This window comes from Thermobia domestica, chromosome 3 (assembly GCF_964235325.1).
Source record: "Thermobia domestica chromosome 3, izTheDome1.hap1.1, whole genome shotgun sequence".
In the NCBI taxonomy this organism is placed as follows: Eukaryota; Metazoa; Arthropoda; class Insecta; order Zygentoma; family Lepismatidae; genus Thermobia; species Thermobia domestica.
In genome coordinates this window covers 4728512-4746733 of record NC_137456.1, presented here as the reverse complement: position 1 = coordinate 4746733, position 18222 = coordinate 4728512, and positions in this window count along the sequence as shown.

Below are 18222 nucleotides of genomic sequence, written 5' to 3'. Positions count from 1 at the left end.
CTAAACTTTCTTCTTAACGTATGATAAAACTCTTTGGGCCTTATTCAAAGTCGTTGTTATTACATGTGATTAGATAAAGACTTGACTAACCATTAAATCATGCAGTAGTCAAACCCTTAGAATGGCGCTAATCATACGTCAAAGCGACTCTGCATAAGGACCTCTGAAACTATTCCTCGTCTAAAATTATTTTGTGCTGCTCCACTGCTGTAACATGATCTACTTCCTGTACAGTCAAAAAGTCGTTATATATATTTTTTTCTGTCGCAAGTTGCGATAAATGTTACATATTCTTATATTCTATGTTTATTTTTTTCCCTCACAGCGTGTAATCAGCATAACCTCTAAAGATAAACGCAAGAGTTTTTAAGAAAACAAAGTGACATCTTGTTTATCTTAATGACATAGTTTGAATGCTTTTCAATTTTCTTATTGGAAGTCTTTTTCTCTGTTATTCGTGTGGCATAAATTTCTCCATGAAGCATGATTTAATGATATTTATTGTCTTGACCTTGTAAATGATTGCACCTGAAGGTTGTCACAGTTGCTGTCAATGTCATATCGTCTTACCTTGTCTGCTGAAGGAAAAGTTACAATGAAATGATTACGCTTTCTTGGCCTCTATTATGCAAATGGTTTCATCACATCAACTAGGGTGCCATGCACAGTCAACGCAAGCGATATTTTTTCTTGAAAGTTGAGAGATTTTACCATCTTATCGTTACTAAGGGCAGTGGTTCTCAACCGATGTGTCGCGGCACACTAGTGTGTGTCAGCAGTCCCCGAAGATGTGTTGCGAAATTTTAGGATTTAAAAATCATGAAGGATTTAATAATAATGAGTTAAAATCAAGATAGACTGTACCAGGCAATACCTACAGTAATGCTCAGTGCTATATAAAGTCATTATAAAAATAATTGCTTTTAAAGATTAATAATAATAATAATAATAATAATAATAATAATAATAATAATAATAATAATAATAATAATAATAATAATAATAATATCAAACGAGCGGGTCGCGTAGTTCTGGACGTTCTCTAAAGTGTGTCATCAGTCATAAAAGGTTGAGAACCACTGTCCTAAAGTGATTATATATCCCGATTAATGCTAATTGTTCCGTTTTGAGAACACAAAATATTGTCCCAATTAAGAAAAATACTACATACAATAGGGACTTCAGGCAAATACGATCGAGCAACCGAAATAAATAAATAATTTTGAATGAGTTAATGAAAGTGTTTATGGCACAGATTCTTTTGTTATTACAAAATACCATAATTAAGCTTTCTTGTCGCTGTTTAGTACTGATTTATTGTGTTTCCAACCACAAAATAAACTTTTTTTTTTAATTTAGTAGTACAGTTTCACATTAAAAGTTTTCGAAAATTTTCCCAAAATCAGTGAAAGCTTCCGAAAGTTTCGTTAAAATCAGCTAAAATTTGAAAAAGTTCCGATAAAATCAGCTAAAGTTTCAAAAGTTTCGTTAAAATCAGATAAAGTTTTCAAAAATTTCGTTAAAATCAGATAAAGTTTTCAAAAGTTTCGTTAAAATCAGCTAAAGTTTCAAAAGTTTCGTTAAAATCGGATAAAGTTTTCAAAAGTTTCGTTAAAATCAGCTAGTTTCCGAAAGTGATCATGAAACAGACAGACGGAAAGAATTATGAATTCATTTGCGTTTGCTTCAGCGTTTATTTAGCAGAACATACGACATACGCTACTCGCCATTTAACGTTGTTCAATTGATTTCGAATTCAATTACTAAGCCTTTTGGACATTTTTGATGTTAATTGATGTAGGTCTCTTGATGGTGAAGAAAAAGAAAAGCTAATTGCCCGCCATTCAGAATATCGCCAATTGGCGACAAATGGACACTTTTAAAGAAGGAAATCTAAAAAGCTTCTCTGGAAAAAGAAATGAAAAAATGTCCTATTATTTCGTTGTGATGACTGAATTTAGCGTTAGGTAACTACCTGATAAAATATTCAATTCTGCAATCATCAACTCTGAAAGATGGTTTGTTGGAAATATTCCCATCAAATTCTGTATATGAATGTTGAAATATCTTCAAGAACATGCTGGTATATGAAATATATATGTTTTAATATTAGGTGCTACATTCCAATAAAATCACACAAAAAAATGTATTCTTATTTCATCCCTTTTTAATTTTTTCTTCAATTTTGGAAAGACATTTTGTAAAATTCAAGGAAGAATTTATTCAAAAGATCTCCAAAATTCGGAATACAACGAAACAAAACCTTTATTTTATCTCCCCTAACGGTTATACTCTTCAGATAAAAAGAAGGCAAATAATCACGAATGATTATGAATGAATTTGTGGAATGATAATGTTAAAGGAAACAGAAGAACACTGAGAAAGCTCAGTGACACAATGTTCTCACCACAAACTTGAACAGCCTAGGATCGAACCAGGAACCACCGACAACAGAGACCAGTGCTCAATCATTGAGCTGCCCTGCCTTTTCCAAGTGAACAACCCACGTTTATGTGAGGGTCAATCTGAAAGTAATGGCTTTAATTTTTATGTCGAACTGAACTACACATTAGAATAAGCCAAATTGCAACTACTTACGGTCATTTCCCCACATATTTACTACTATTCATTGTGTACTTTTGCAAGCGATGAACAAAAGCTTGTATGTTACGAACAGGGGTGTAGCCACGGGGAGGCCCGTCGGGCCCAGGCACCATAAATGATTTCGTGGGCCCCCAAATGATCAGCTTTTAAACCATCATCGTAAGATTACCTCGCTTATGTCATTTAAAAATAATAAAATTTACATATAATTAATAATCTACGCTATATTATTTACCAATCCTTATCAATCGAAAAATAGTATGGTAACTCTTCCGTGTAAGGAATGACCAAATGCACAGCTACTAAACTGATTTGTAAGTACATTATATTTTTTATGTACTGTAATTAGCGTTTCAAAAATGTATTTTTTTTATCAGAGGTAAAAGACAACGCTTCCATTCAGATTTTCAGTTTGGATTTCATTCGACTTTTTTACTACTTGGTGTAAAACAGGAAGTGAGATACAGCTGTTAACAAAATAATTATGTTGTTTTTTAATCACGAATAAAAAATAAATATTGTCAGAAAATCTTAAAGAAATTAAGTGAAATTTCAAAGAAAATCAGTCTTATCTAGATAGGTTCTGTGCACAAGGGCTTAAATTGAAATAGTTATGCACAAAGGTAATGTATCTAGTATAATGTTTGGTATGGAGCACTGGTTCTTGGTTAAGCGTAATAAAAACTACCTGGTACATAATATTTATAGAGAAAAAGCACAAAAAAGCTTTTTAAAAAGTGTTTTTAGTTTTCCGGATGGAAAACCAAATTTTCCGGTTTTTCAGGCCTCAAAATCATTAGCTGTAATACATTTTTTTTTTTTTTTTTTGGCTTTGTACGTTGTAGCTGGCCCCCCTCACAAACGACGGGCGCCTCCTACATAAACCTACTGGCTACGCCTCTGGTTACGAACCTAAAATTCAGAACCAGCAAAGGCAAGTCTTTTTTCCTTATTACGGCAATGATAGCATCCGCATCAGGAAAGCGGGGCCTTCACAATGGCGCTGCTAAAATTCCAAAAATGGATGCTTTGAAGACTCATTATTCGAATATCGAAATAATATTCTTTATTTGAACTAGTATTCGGATAACGAACAAATATTTGAACAATTATTAAAATTACAAAATAAATGTTTAGAAAAAGTGTTCGAATAATGAATAAATATTTTTTAAAAAAGTATTTGAATATTGAATAAACATTCAAATAATTCTTTGAACAACTAATATGTATATTCGAAAAATTATTCGAGTAAATATTTGAAATTCGAATAATTCTAACAGCACTACTTCACAGAGAGAGTCCGATCCATTGCTTGCTCTTAAGTAAACATTGGTAAATTGATTTCTAAAAATATGTAACTTTCTATGTACAGGATGTCCCATAATTATGCATATGATCTTTGACTGACTGTGGTATACGTGATTCTGGACAAAAAGTTTCGATATGGCAACAGTGTTTTGATATAGCATGAGAGTAGGGATAACAGTCATTGGACTTAGAACCGTTAATGTGTAATAACAATGTGACAGGGGCTGAACGAAAAATCCTAGAACTGCTGGATCGGTCCATGTGGGTCTGTAAAGAGGCCAGCTCGATCTCCCGATTTAGCACCACCTGACTAACGACAACGTTGTATATTTTATATATCTTGCACGCAATCAGAGCAACAGTGCTCGAGCATTTTTGTAGAAGAAGAAGAAAGAAATAATTTAAGCACTATCTATGGATTTATATCTATATCTATATCTATATATATATCTATATCTATATATATATATATATATATATATATATATATATATATATATATATATATATATATATATATATACTATGTGATCAAAAGTATCCGGACACCACCAAAAGCATAATTTTTTCATATTAGGTGCATTGTGCTGCCACCTACTGCCTGGTATTCATCAGCGACCTCAGTAGTCACTAGACATGCAGAATGGGGCGCTCCGCGGAACTCACGGATTTCGAACATGTTCAGGTGATTGGGTGTCACTTGTGTCAGAAGTCTGTACGCGAGATTTTCACACTCCTAAACATCCCTAGGTCCACTGTGTCTGATATGATAGTGAAGTGGAAACGTGAAGGGACACGTACAGCACAAAAGCGTACAAGCCAACCTCGTCTGTTGACTGACAGAGACCGCCGACAGTTGAAGAGGGTCGTAAAGTGTAATAGGCAGACATCTATCCAGACCATCACACAGGAATTCCAAACTGCATCAGGATCCACTCCAAGTAGCCTACTACGACAGTTAGGTGTGAGGTGAGAAAATTTGAATTTCCTGGTCGAGCGGCTGCTCGTAAACCACACATCAAACAGGTAAATGCCAAACGACGCCTCGCTTGGAGTAAGGAGCGTAAACATTGGACGATTAAACAGTGGAAAAACGTTGTTTGGAGTGACGAATCACGGTACATAATGTGGCGATCCGATGGCAGGGTGTGGGTATGGCGAATGCCCGGTGAATGTCATGTGTCAGCGTGTGTAGTGCCATCAGTAAAATTCGGATGTGGTGGTGTTTTTCTTGGAGGGGGATTGCACCCCTTGTTGTTTTGCGTGGCACTCTCACAGCGCAGGCCTACATTGATGTTTTAAGCACCTTCTTGCTTCCCACTGTTGAAGAGCAATTCGGGGATGGCGATTGCATCTTTCAACACGCTCGAGCACCTGTTCATACTGCACTGCCTGTGGCGGAGTAGTTACACGACCATAACATCCCTGTAATGAACTGGCCTGCACAGAATACTAACTTGAATCCTATAGAACACCTTTGGGATGTTTTGGAACGCCGACTTCGTGCCAGGCCTCAGTTCAGCACTGCGTGAAGAATGGGCTGCTGTTCCCCAAGAAACTTCCAGCACCTGATTGAAAGTATGTCGGCGAGAGTGGAAGCTGTCATCAAGGCTAAGGGTGGGCCAACACCATATTGAATTCCAGCAGTACCGATGGAGGGCGCCACGAACTTGTGTTTTGGTAATTTTTTTTATTTTTAGTTGTTTTATTTTTTTAATTAAGTTTAGTTAATTTCTGAGACATAAATAAATATTTAGATAATTTAAGTAGCGATTGGATAATTACAAAATACTGAAATAGATTGTATTTATTGGTAGAAATAAAAGAGAAAAGTGAGATGCATCTTTTTTTATTTTTTTATGTTAACATACAATAAATTTTTAGTAGATACTTATATCTTAATTTTAAATTAAAAACCTGCACGGAGGGAGACCTCCTGGCATATGAACTCCTTGTAAATTTGTTCTCTTTTTTATAACCAAAACTAAGGTTCAACTTACGGAAAGAAATTAGAAGGTAGTACAACCTTATCCATCTTTGCTCTTGAATAGAGAGTCACTATGATTATGAATATTTAACAACAGTTCAATATGAACAAAATCTCTATCTCTCCACCTTTGTTTTTCTTGCACCCAGTTTATGTATCATTTTGTCTCTCACCTGTTGTACTTATACTTGTATTTGTTTTTGTTTTTGTTTTTGACTTACTCTAATCTTAGAAGTCTTTGCTTCCTAGAAAGTGAAAATTTCCTATTTTTTAGGAAGTATTACTTAATCCTATTTTTACAATAATATAGGCCTATTAAATTCTCTCTCTTTTTTTTATATACACATTTAATAGTCCAAATGATATCACATTCCCTCTTCTGGAAAAAGAAAAAAAAAAAAAACAAGTGCTGTGTATCAGTCATTGGTTATATCTTGCTCTACCTGTTATACTTCTCATTTTTTATACACATTTAATATTCCAAATCATATCACACTTGTAAGTCATTTTCAGCCAAGTGTCCGGATACTTTACGTGTTTCACTATAGCTGTTTTACCTAGCTATAGTGATGTAAACAGTTGTCAAGTTGTTTTATAATATAATTGAGGTAATCGCCATGACAGTTAAATGAAATGTGATGTAAAATAAGTAATTTCTTATTAAAAATAATGTTTTAGAAGTTGAGATTGGTGTATGTTTCAGTGTATCTATTACTAATGTGCTTAAAAATTAAAATACTTGAACACATATAAGAACTCTAGATATATGTTGTGGATATGGGTGTTCAAAGGCCAAAGTGTATCAACATCACATACACAACTTGGCCGAAGTATGGGAAGCTGTCACAGAAGAGTTCCACAGGATACCAGTACGGGTCTGTTTAGCTGCTTGTGACAGCGTTGCTCTTCGTCTTCAGAGGCATGTATCGATTTGGATGGTGCATTAGCAAAGGCGCCGATCCCCCCTCCCCAAAGCTCATGTGGGTCCCCCTATTGTATTTATGAATATACAATATTTGGCATAATTTGAGTGCAATTTGTCTTAAAATCCTCATATATACATCTTCTGCATCTGAATGGGCCCCCTCAAATTTACAGAGAAATCGGCGCCCTTGTGCATTAGTGGACCATATCATGGAGAACAGAGATTAAAATTCTGGTAAGGAAAAGATTGAGAGTAAGATGTTTGTGTTCACGTTACGTTGCTAGTTTCTTTACCGCAATCTTTGAAACTTCATGTACGTAATTATGGCCCATCCTGTATATCTTGCGTGTTAATGCTTTCTAAATACTATGTGCCCATGTTAAATATTTTCAAAATGCTGTCTGTCTCTTAGACATAAACCAAACTTACAGTTTTTGTTGATTTGTAGTGTAAAAATTTACTCGAGAAGTAGCAAATATTATCTAATTATTGCAACTAGCTTTATACAATAATAAAAAAAATATAAATAAACTCCATTGAAACGTTGCTTGTTTATTTATTTATTATTCTATTTATTTGTAGTTATCTTGTTCAAAGGTCAGTAGCCAAAGTTTAAAGCTCAGAAACATTTCTTTTGAGCGTGATAAATTATAACAGAACAAAGCAGAGCTGGAAAACTACACTTCAGTGTCAGCCAATAAACAGGATAAAGTTCATTGGCAGAGAGTGAGTCTTAAATATGCGAACGTCCGCAACATCCTAAATATCTTTCTTCTTATAAAATGTTATTTCGCTTCATTTCTGTAAGAACCAATGTCTTATGATGCTCTTTCATATTTGGATCATATCTGATTAATGAAGAATGGTGAAGACAGTAATGAATCTATGCTGGTCAGTGGCGTAGGAAAGGGGGGCCCAGAGTCCCCCCCAAAGAGGTCCGACAATGTACTTTGGTACTTTGATGTTTGTAATTTTTTATATATTTTTATGTTTATATATTTTTTGTTTGTAATTAGTCTATATGTACCTATAACAGCACTTGCCCCCCCCCCCAAACACACATCCTGGCTACGCTACTGATGTTGGTAGTTGAAGTGGTCAGCATTACATACAGTGGCGGCGATTGGACGTTAAAACTGGGAGGCAGGACATGATCTAAATATTTCCATATCAATGTTAGTTTTCCTGGTTGTTTTTAACACTTTATTTGACGAAAGGTTGTATAACTAATAGGATACTATCTTTTTCAGTTAAAATACTGTATATCGTACTTCATATTTTGTAGAAGTTACATTGAAACTGGGGACTAATGAACAACTTATATTTTTAATTCCACACATGCCATAAAATGTATGTTATTACTCTTAGAAAATGAAAGACAGTAAATACCACAAGCATATGCTACGACATTTAAATAAATACTTAATTGCAATATTAATTCCTTTGAACTGCAATTAAAACGCAATTCCTGTAGCTTTCTTAACTCCACGAGAAGACAAATAACCCATACGTACTCACGCAACGGCAAATATTATATAGTACCATTTTTTTTTTTCTATGAACCAGTAATACACAGAAAAACTACATTTCCAAATGAAACTAAAGGTTTCATTTCAAAAAGTGGGTTGGGAGCAACTGTTCCCTCTTTCCTCCCCTAATCACCGCCTCTGATTACATACCCTCTTATACTCCTGGGAGACCCGGGTTCGATTCCCGGCGGGAGCTCATGTGGTTCGGATTCCACGTTAATCAGTAGGTCCACGTCTCATATAGCCTCGCTGCTGAACGGGACGCTAAACTAAAATAAAATCAAAACCTCTTATACTCCAAGTATGTGAAGGCATAACCTCACAAATATTTTTTTAAAAAAAGATTTAACTAAATAAATCTTATACTTGAGGTTAAACTGATGCCAAACCACATTACTCTAGGCTTTATATACTCTCACATGTCCCACAATGTGAGATTTTAACTTCATCAGCATTTTTTGAAGTTTCACAAAGGGATAAAAGTAAGGGGGAATGCGGGGAACGCCATTCCCTCACTTCCAAAAAATATCTATGGCATCCCCCACTTCCTAAAAATTAGAATGTACAAAAATAGGCACGGGGGACGGCATGACGTCATGCGTCCTCCTATCTTTTCAGATCCATTTTTACCCCTTCACTAAATAAACATTTTTACCTCTGGGTAGTTTAAACAACAGTATCGTAGGCCTGTACCAACTATATATATATATATATTCATCCTCACGGCATTGTCAAGGCTCTATATTTGTATTTTACATTTAAAGTTGCAACCGGGTGTCTCTGACTACCGTATTCGGTAGCCCGATCATCACCCCTGTTCTTCGCGCGCAGAGTCATTGGAAGAACTGAAAACGTACTCTGTACACAAACAGTTTATGGTTGTGAACTCGGAAAGCCTGGTACTTCTGCTTGTCAAGGTCAAAAAGTGGGAGAAAAAATGATGTGTAGAATGTAAAGAGGGTGCAACAGTGTCTGATGCTTGTAAGGGAACATATTCATTTGTAGTTCGTGCACATTCCGCCTGTAGCGCTACTGTGGCACAACGTATATTGTAACTGTATAACTCTTGTACACCGCTAGTAGGTCTATTCGCGTTAGTAACGACCGAAACTATGTTGTCAGCTCTGACTGCGATAAGGCACTGTCGTGCTGCTTTTGCTTTTCTTTTTTCCCCTTTTTCATTTGTGAGACGCCAAACATGTTGTTTTTGCTTGTTGCACGCGCTGAACGGGTTCCTGCGAGCGAAGTATTTAAGAAATTGACTACATATTCTTGTTTGCGATAGTTTTAAATTGGTTAACTGTTGAAAAATATACGAAAATAAATCTGTACTTGTTAAGGTATATTAGTCGACGACGTAGCTACTGACAGTGTTGATTACAGATTTTCTCGAGGAAGAATTTAATTACAGTAGAGGTGAAAAGGAGACGTCCATTTAGACAGCCCCCCCCCCTTATCAGACTCAATCGGAAATGGTCTCAATCATTTGTACACAAATGTGCAGGCGAAATTTTCGTTTGTACACAATTAGGGGCGCCGTCAGAACGAAAACAAAGTGGGGGCTGTCTAAATGGTAGTCCCCCACTATGTACAATTGAATCAGAAATTGTCGCAATCGTTTGTACATCGTTTGTACAGAAATGTGCAGGCCAAATTTTCGTTTGTACACAATTAGGGGCGCCGCCAGAACGAAAAAAAAGTGGGGGCTGTTTAAATGGTAGCACTTCACCATGTCAAATTCAAGCAAAAATTGTCGCAATCGTTTCTACATCATTTGTACAAGAATGTGCAGGCGAAATTTTTGCTTGTACATAAATGGGAGCGCCGTAAAAACTGAAACAAATTGGGGACTGTCTAAGTGATAGCCCCCCCCCCCCGAAATGTCCAATTGAACCACAAATTGTCGCAATCGTTTGAATATAGTTATAGAGAAATGTGCAGGCGAGATTTTCGTTTGTACCAGGGCCGGCGCTAGAAGTTTTGCCGCCCTGGGCGGTTCTTTCACATGCCGCCCTTTTGTTGTTTTCTTTCTCAAATTTTGCCGCCCCTGTATTCTTTTCTTTTTAAAATTTTGCCGCCCATCAGACTTGCCGCCCCGGGTGGTGGCACGGCTCGACCCCCCTCCGTCCGGCCCTGGTTTGTACACAATTAGGGGCACCGCCAGAACGAAAACAAAGTGGGGGCTGTCTAAATGGTAGCCCTCCCATCATGTTCAATTCAACCACAAACTGTCGCACTTGTTTGTACGCCTTTGTACATAAATGTGCAGCTAAAATTTTCGTTTGCACATAAATGTGGCCCCGCCAAAACGATAACAAACTATGGGCCCTTCTAATTGATAGCCCTCCCACCATGTCGAATTCAGCCACAAACTGTCGCACTTGTTTATTACGGTTTTGTATAGAAATTTGCAGCCGAAATTTTCGTTTGTACACAATTGCGAGCGCGCCAAAACGATAACAAAGTATAGGCTGCCTAATTGGTAGCACCTCCCTACTCCGATTCAAAAGAAAATTATCTCAATTGTTTGTACATCGTTTGAGCAGTAATACGCAGGCGAAAGTTTTTTTTTTTCTACGCTATCAGGTGCGTGGACAGAACGAAAAAAAGGGGAGTTGTCTAAGTGCTAGCCCCACCATGTTCGATTGAACCACAAATTGTCGCGATCGTTTATACATCGTTTGTGCAGAAATGTGCAGGTAAAATTTTCGTTTGTATTAAATAATATACGGATGTGAGTATTTTTAATATCTGCGATCAACGTTAACCGGTTTGAATAACGGTTGCTGAGTTTGAAAATGGTACCTATTACACTAGTCGAAAAAAAATCTTTTTCTCTGACACACGGAAGAAAATACCTGATTCTAATAGACCTTTTCACGTAGAATTCGAATCTGCAATCAGTTTTTCTCTATCACCCTCAGTTTTTCCGTGACAGAGGTGTTTTCGGAAAATTTCCCCTCAAATTTATTTTCTTTTTCTTTTTTCTTTTTTTAAAAACCATTTTCATACTTGTAGCTTGGGTACGTTAGGTATATAAACACACAAATTAGATTGTATGTTAGCTTGATTTGTACTTAGTAAGCCCTCTAAGTAGCATTATTCTATCTAGAGAAATAAACATATTTATATAAAAATATGCTATGTGTACTGTTCATTTTACAATATTCATTAGTGCAGATAAAATCACATATAACTTCCATTACAATATAAGCACGGCTTATATCTTATTGGATTTGAAATAAAACATATTTTCAATGATGTATACACCGTGTCAGCATTTTATATCTACTTAATAAATAATACAATAGAAGTGAGTGGTATCTTCTTAATAAATGGACACTTACTTACCTCAACTAATATGTTTTAGTTGTCGACTTTCTTCTGTGTTTGGTTTCTAGAACATCTCTTTTAAGTGTCCAACAGTAATCAGCTAGCATTTTTGAACTTCACCGTCACTGGTATCTCTTCTCCATGGAGGAATTGTCCTGATGAAAATGTTCCCCATACTCATCACTAACAGCACCAAAGTTTTCAGGAAAGAAATGCAGGTCGGAGTCTAGAAAGTGAACTTTAAGTGACATGTTGCAACCCATTTCATTGAATGATTGCCAGAAATCACTCACAATTTCACGGTAATTTGGGGCTTTCTTGTTTCCTAAAAAATTCTCTGTTAAACATTTAAATGGACACCAAGCTGCTTTCTCAACCAGAGTTAAGAGATCCTCAAATTTTTGGTCACGAATCAAACATCTTATTTGGGGGTCTGCAAAACTCCCTAGCGTCACTAACCCGAGGAATTTTTTCCTTGAGGTAACAAGATCCTGCATTACTTTTGTCCATTGCCCTAACAAAGTTTTTGAAGAGCCCCAACTTTATGTGAAGAGGAGGTAGAATTATCTAATCAGGGCTCACCAGTGAGGAATAAACAGCATTCTTCTGTCCAGGAGTTAATACATGCGTTGGCCATTCCTTCTTGATGTAATGTTCCGCTTTGTTCCTGCTGTCCCATTCGCAGAGGAAACAACATTTCGTATAACCAAGCTGCAAACCCATTAACAAAGAAATGGCGTAAATCACAGCAAACGGTCCACTTGTATTTCTCATACTGAATGTTTTCTAACACTATTTCGATGTTTTCATAGGTTTCCTTCATATTAGTTGCATAAGCCAAAGGCACTGAAGGAAATTTGTTGCCATTGTGCAAAAGGACAGCCTTAAAACTAGTTTTCGAAGAGTCAATAAGCAATCTCCACTTTGTACTTATGTGCATGTCCAAGTGTATCCATCACAGCACAGACATTATTACAATACACTAAATCATTTTCTTGAGAATAATAGTTTTGAAACTCTGTATGAAGGTTTCGAAAAATACACACTTTAGTGTCACGATGGAGCAGATTCCAGCCTTAAGTTTAGTATCAAGAAGTTCTGTCTGTGTCTTGGAGAGTTTTAAATCCCGTACGAGGTCATTTAGTTCACCCGGAGTTATCAGATGGGGATCCAATGTAGATGTGCTTCCTACATAAGTAGGATCATCATCTTCATTTGGAACTTCAATAGTTGCCTCAAGTACGTAATCCTCATTTACCGTAAGATGAGGAAGAGGTACTGGTACAGGTAATTCTGCACTGTGTGGAACTGGCCTAATTGCTTATGGCAAATTAGGGTACTGTACTGTGTGGTTAGATTTACTGCTTATTTCTTTTATCTGTGTCATACAAAAGTAGCAGTCTGAAGAATGATCTTTTCGTTCCCTCCAGATCATCGGTACTGCGAAGTTCATGTTTCGTCCACCATTTGCCCACCCAGTCAGACGTTTCACGCAAGTACAACAAATGTAGTGAGGAACCCAGTTCTTATCTTGGTCTCCTACACAGCAACCAAAATATAACTGATAACACTTCCTCACAAGTGGAGTAAAACATCGACGTTGTGATTTAAATATCAGCTCCCCACATACATAACATAAATTGTCCGGTTTATTACACACTTCCTCGACATCTTGTATCCTGTAACGTATCACACACACACACACACACACACACTAACACACACACACACACACAGGAATCTACACTCCATCAAATTCCCACAAAATCCCTCTAGAAATTTCCTCATACAAAAATGGTGACATGGTGAACACATCATTGAAAATGTTTTATTGGAAGTCCAGTGAGGTATAAACCGTGGTATATTGTAATTTTCGTGGAAATTATATGTGTTGAAGACCGACCCGACCCCACCCGTGACCCGAATTGACTGACCCGAACGACAACCCGACCAGAGCTGACCCGATTGGCCCGACCCAAAGTGACCCGAGTGAACCAACCCGAAGTGACCTAACCCGACAACCGACCCGAGTGACCTGACCTTACAATCTAATCAGTTTGAGAGAGCTAGAACCTTACAAAACTGCCACCAGAAAAAAAATGCTGACCAATTCTTATGCATAAACCATTGTTTCGGCTTTTTTATTTGTAGTATAATTATCCTCCTCCTCCTCCTCAGTGTTCTGCCATTAATGACAGGCCAGTTTCTGTGAACTAGGTAAGAAGCTTCCATTTTTGCGATTTCCCGCTAATATCTGCCTCGCAACCCAACATAAAGTACCACCCTCCTTATTACAATCTATCAATCGCTACCTTCTTACACACTCTCGCTCTCCTGATATCACCCCCTTTACTACATCTCTCAGAATGCAATCCCTTAGCAAGATCGAAACTTGTGATCCGTCCATTTTTTCGCTTCCTTATATCGTCTAATATTGCTCTCGTCTCTTGCATTTTTTCAGCATTTCCTAATTCGTTTTCCTCTCTACCCTGCTAACCTTCTTTATTTTACTCCACATCCAAATTTCCAAGGTTAAAATTTAGGCAATCAACTTCGAAAATCAAAATAAAATTTGACTGAGTTCTGAAGACAAGTTCTGAAGACTAAAAGAATAAAAGTTCTGAAGACAACATTATTTTCTAGTAAGGAATGTATATAGAACTTCTTTTAATATTTTTTGCTGTGTAACAAACAAAAATTTCATCACGTTAACATCCCGATTTTTCTATTTAAAAACAGCGTTGCTGTCTGATAGAATCATAAGGAACTAATTGCACTGAAATTTCATTCTGTAGGGAATTACCTTTTATTTTTTCTTGATTAATTTATCTAGAAGATATTTGCAACATTATATAAAATTAGCAAGTATTTTATTGCGGAGAAAGTCAAATCACTACCGCAATAATAATAATAATAATAATAATAATAATAATAATAATAATAATAATAATAATAATAATCTGAAGATGACCAAGAAAGTTCTGTCTCTTTGTGGAGGTCTGTGTTCAATTGGCCCTCACACCGTGAGTTGAATGCGAATGGATGTAAGGTGAAGGTCAGTTGTTGGACGAGACGAGACGAGGCAGAATTTTCATGAAGGGGTACGAGATGAGACAGAGCTCTTTCAATAGAAACATATGCACTTTTCGAGACGAGACTACCTTCACGACACATTTTCGAGACGAGAATGCCCCAAACCTGGTCTCGTGAGCAACACTAGTAAGTATATCCAACACACTACTTGGTTGTGGCTGTTCAGATACACCGTGAACGTGCGTAAGGACTGAGTGAACATGGGGCCTTCACAGAGCGTCATAAGGGCTTGTTTGCTGTACGAGTTCAAATTGCTGCTCCGCGGGGCGGAAGATATGACAGACCTTTGGTGAGGGTGTCGTGACTACGCGGAGAGTGCAGTGGTATAAGTGCGTTTGCACACGACAACGATAATATCGGTGGTCCCACCGATAATGTCGGCGGTGAAATCGACTTCAATGTATTCAAATCGTAGCTTGCACACGCCACCGATATTATCGGCCGTTCCTCCGACACGCAGATGCTGTCGGCCAAGCCCCCGATACTGTCGGCGGTACTGCCGACACCGATTTTGTCGGGGGCAATGTTTTCTTATGATTGGATGCACACGCCACCGATAATGTCGGCCGGCCAGCGGGTTAGATGAAGAGAGTGACAAGGCGCTGTGTATTTTTGTTTTTTTCTTTTCTTTGGAATTTTGTTGTTTCCATTTTTTCTATTACAATTGTATAATATTATTATTATCTTGTCCTATAAACAACTTTGGAACAGCTTATTATTTTTTTACAGTCTGTTTTGGAGTAGCCAACTCCCTTTATTAAATAAATATAAAATGTGGGAAGTCTGAAGAGTACTGATTTCCCTCTAAATAGTTATCGAATAGAATATAGGAAATTTACATAACCAATTTCCGTTGATTATTTTCTACTCCCTTTTTTTCTCTCTCTCTCTCTCTCTTTGATTGTATCTTTTTAAATCTACTAATGCATTTAAGTTTCATTATATTCTGGAAATTAATTCAAGCGTAATTTTCAAAGTTTGATACTCTGTGAACATAAGCATATGGAAAAATCCTGATTATTATTACCTTCTTTTATTTACATCAGAATTGTGTGCACACAATTTTCCCGGTCTCACTCGATAAGCAATGATTGAATAGAATATTTATTGACAAGTAGAATTATTATTATTATTATTTTGAAACGAACCTAGCATAATCAAACGTTCTTTTCAAAGCTCCCGAGAACAAGTGACTCATTTGGCATTCTCTTGATTGTGATCTCAAAAACAGGGATGTGACTCCACGCTTCACTTGTCGTACATCTTTTCTCTAACTTCCAACGCTACCCCCATTTTTTAAAAGAATTTGTGGAATGGCAAATGGAAACAAAGACCAGAGCTATGTATGCAAGTTTTCCCTCTCCCCTTTGTACCGGGATCGACCACCTGATAGAGTTCTCCAGTTTAGCTATAGTGAGTGGGTGAAAAGGTTGTGTATTCTTGTGTTCTTACCTTTCTAGTTTTGCTTACAATTTTAGAGATGGCAAAAATTTTTCCGTATGATATTTTAACCCTTATCGAACTTGTGGAATGCAGACCTTGCATATGGGATAAGACAACAAACTCTTTTAAGGACCAAACACCGTGTGCGTGGGTTTCCTCGGGGTTCTCCCGTTTCCTCCCACTTTCTTCATTCCACCATTTCATTCATTTCTCATAATCACCGTCTCCTTTAGCCTAACCGGCATAACCGTGGGACGTAAAACTTAAAGATTTCATTTCATTTTCTTTTAAGGACAAAATTGAAAAGCAAAAAGCATGGCGAGAAGTTGGTCCCAGGTCAGTGTAGGGTCGGAGTGGGACCCAGGTCAGTGGAGGCATGGTGGGTGGAGAGTCGCGTGGGTTACAGTGGGTCATGGGTCAAATTTTCATTGATCTACACCATCTCTGACTTCCACCTATATTTAAAAAAAAAGTAGAACCAGATGGTTTTTATTAAAAAAGGAATACAGATGAAGTGTAGGATCAAATTTTCATCCTAGATCAATCACTTCCCTGTTAAACAAGTATAGTTTTATTGAGAAAGTATACAAATATATGTTGAGTTAGAAAGTTTCGGGTGGTCCGGATCCGATGTACCCCCGTAAGTACGTCCCTTCTTAAGACCTAACCTACTATGCTAGACCCTTTCGAAATATCTCTTTCTTTTTTTGGGTTGGGTTATCTATTAATTAAACTCGGTTAATCAAGGGAAAATTATTGTAGAGAGATGATTTCAAGAGCAGTTTGTTGCAAGATGACGGAAATACGAGTATGCTCAATGTGGATTTTAAACGGGTGGTAAGTTTTATCACAATGTTAGACTTTCGAAAAACGCTATAAATTAATACTAACATAATATTATTATTGTCGTTAATGGCCAGCAGGGACTTCTCCCCCAAATTTCTGGCAAGAAAAAGAGGGAGCTAAAACGTCAGGAATGTTTCGTGACTTAATGAGTAAAATGTGATTGAATACTAAAAAAAAAAAAAAAAATCAAAATCCATTCACGCGGATCCCTGGATCACTTTTAATTAAAGTTTTTTTTTTTTTTTTTTTTTTTTTTTTTTTTTTTTTTTTTTTTTGCTTGGAGGGTAACATAAGAGCTGCCTGGCGTCCCTTATTCCGATCTCCAATTTGTTCTGTATAACAGGTCCTAAATATTGCGCGAATTACGACACTCTTCCATTTATGATTGAGGAGGTACTTTTCTTTCACCTGAGTCAGAAACACTATTCTAAAATAAATACAAATTTAGCAAAAAGAAAAACATATACAATAAATTCAGAACTATAAACAAAAAGCAAATCTCTTTTACAATGTGAGGCCCGATTCGAGTACGAAATATGTCTTAGCATTTAGGCCCAAGCTCGTGTGAAAATCAAATGAGCCCGAAATAAGCCCGAATTACAGAAACTTAATAATTATTGCAAAGTTATGTTTTTATTTACAGCAATTAGAGGTTTAATTTTGCAGTTGTGTTTTAGAAGTTCTCCAGAACATTTGACTTCACTTTACACCTGCAAAGATTTCACTCTACACCCACTGGACTCAGGAGCGGATCCGGGGGGGCGATCTGTGCGATCTCCCCCCCCCCCAGTAAGGGGAAACTTTCTTATTTTATATATAAACAAAAAAACTAATCCCAGAGTTTGGAACTCTTAAAAGTAGGTCTAAATAGCAGCATTACAACCCACTGCCCCCCCATAAGTCCGTCCTGGATCCGCCCCTGACTGGACTGGATACAGGATTTCCGCCAGGATTTCAAAATCAGGAGAGTGTTCAAAAATTTAAGGGGGTGTTTGTGCTTGACTTTTAGAAAACTTATAGACCTTTCTCGTATTATCCTAAAATTCTGCAATAGCACAAAAAATGACACCTTTCCACTGCAATCCTAATTTCAACAAAGTAGAAAATGTTGCATTGACCTTCATTTCGTGTTTTGTATCAAAAGATCCAATATA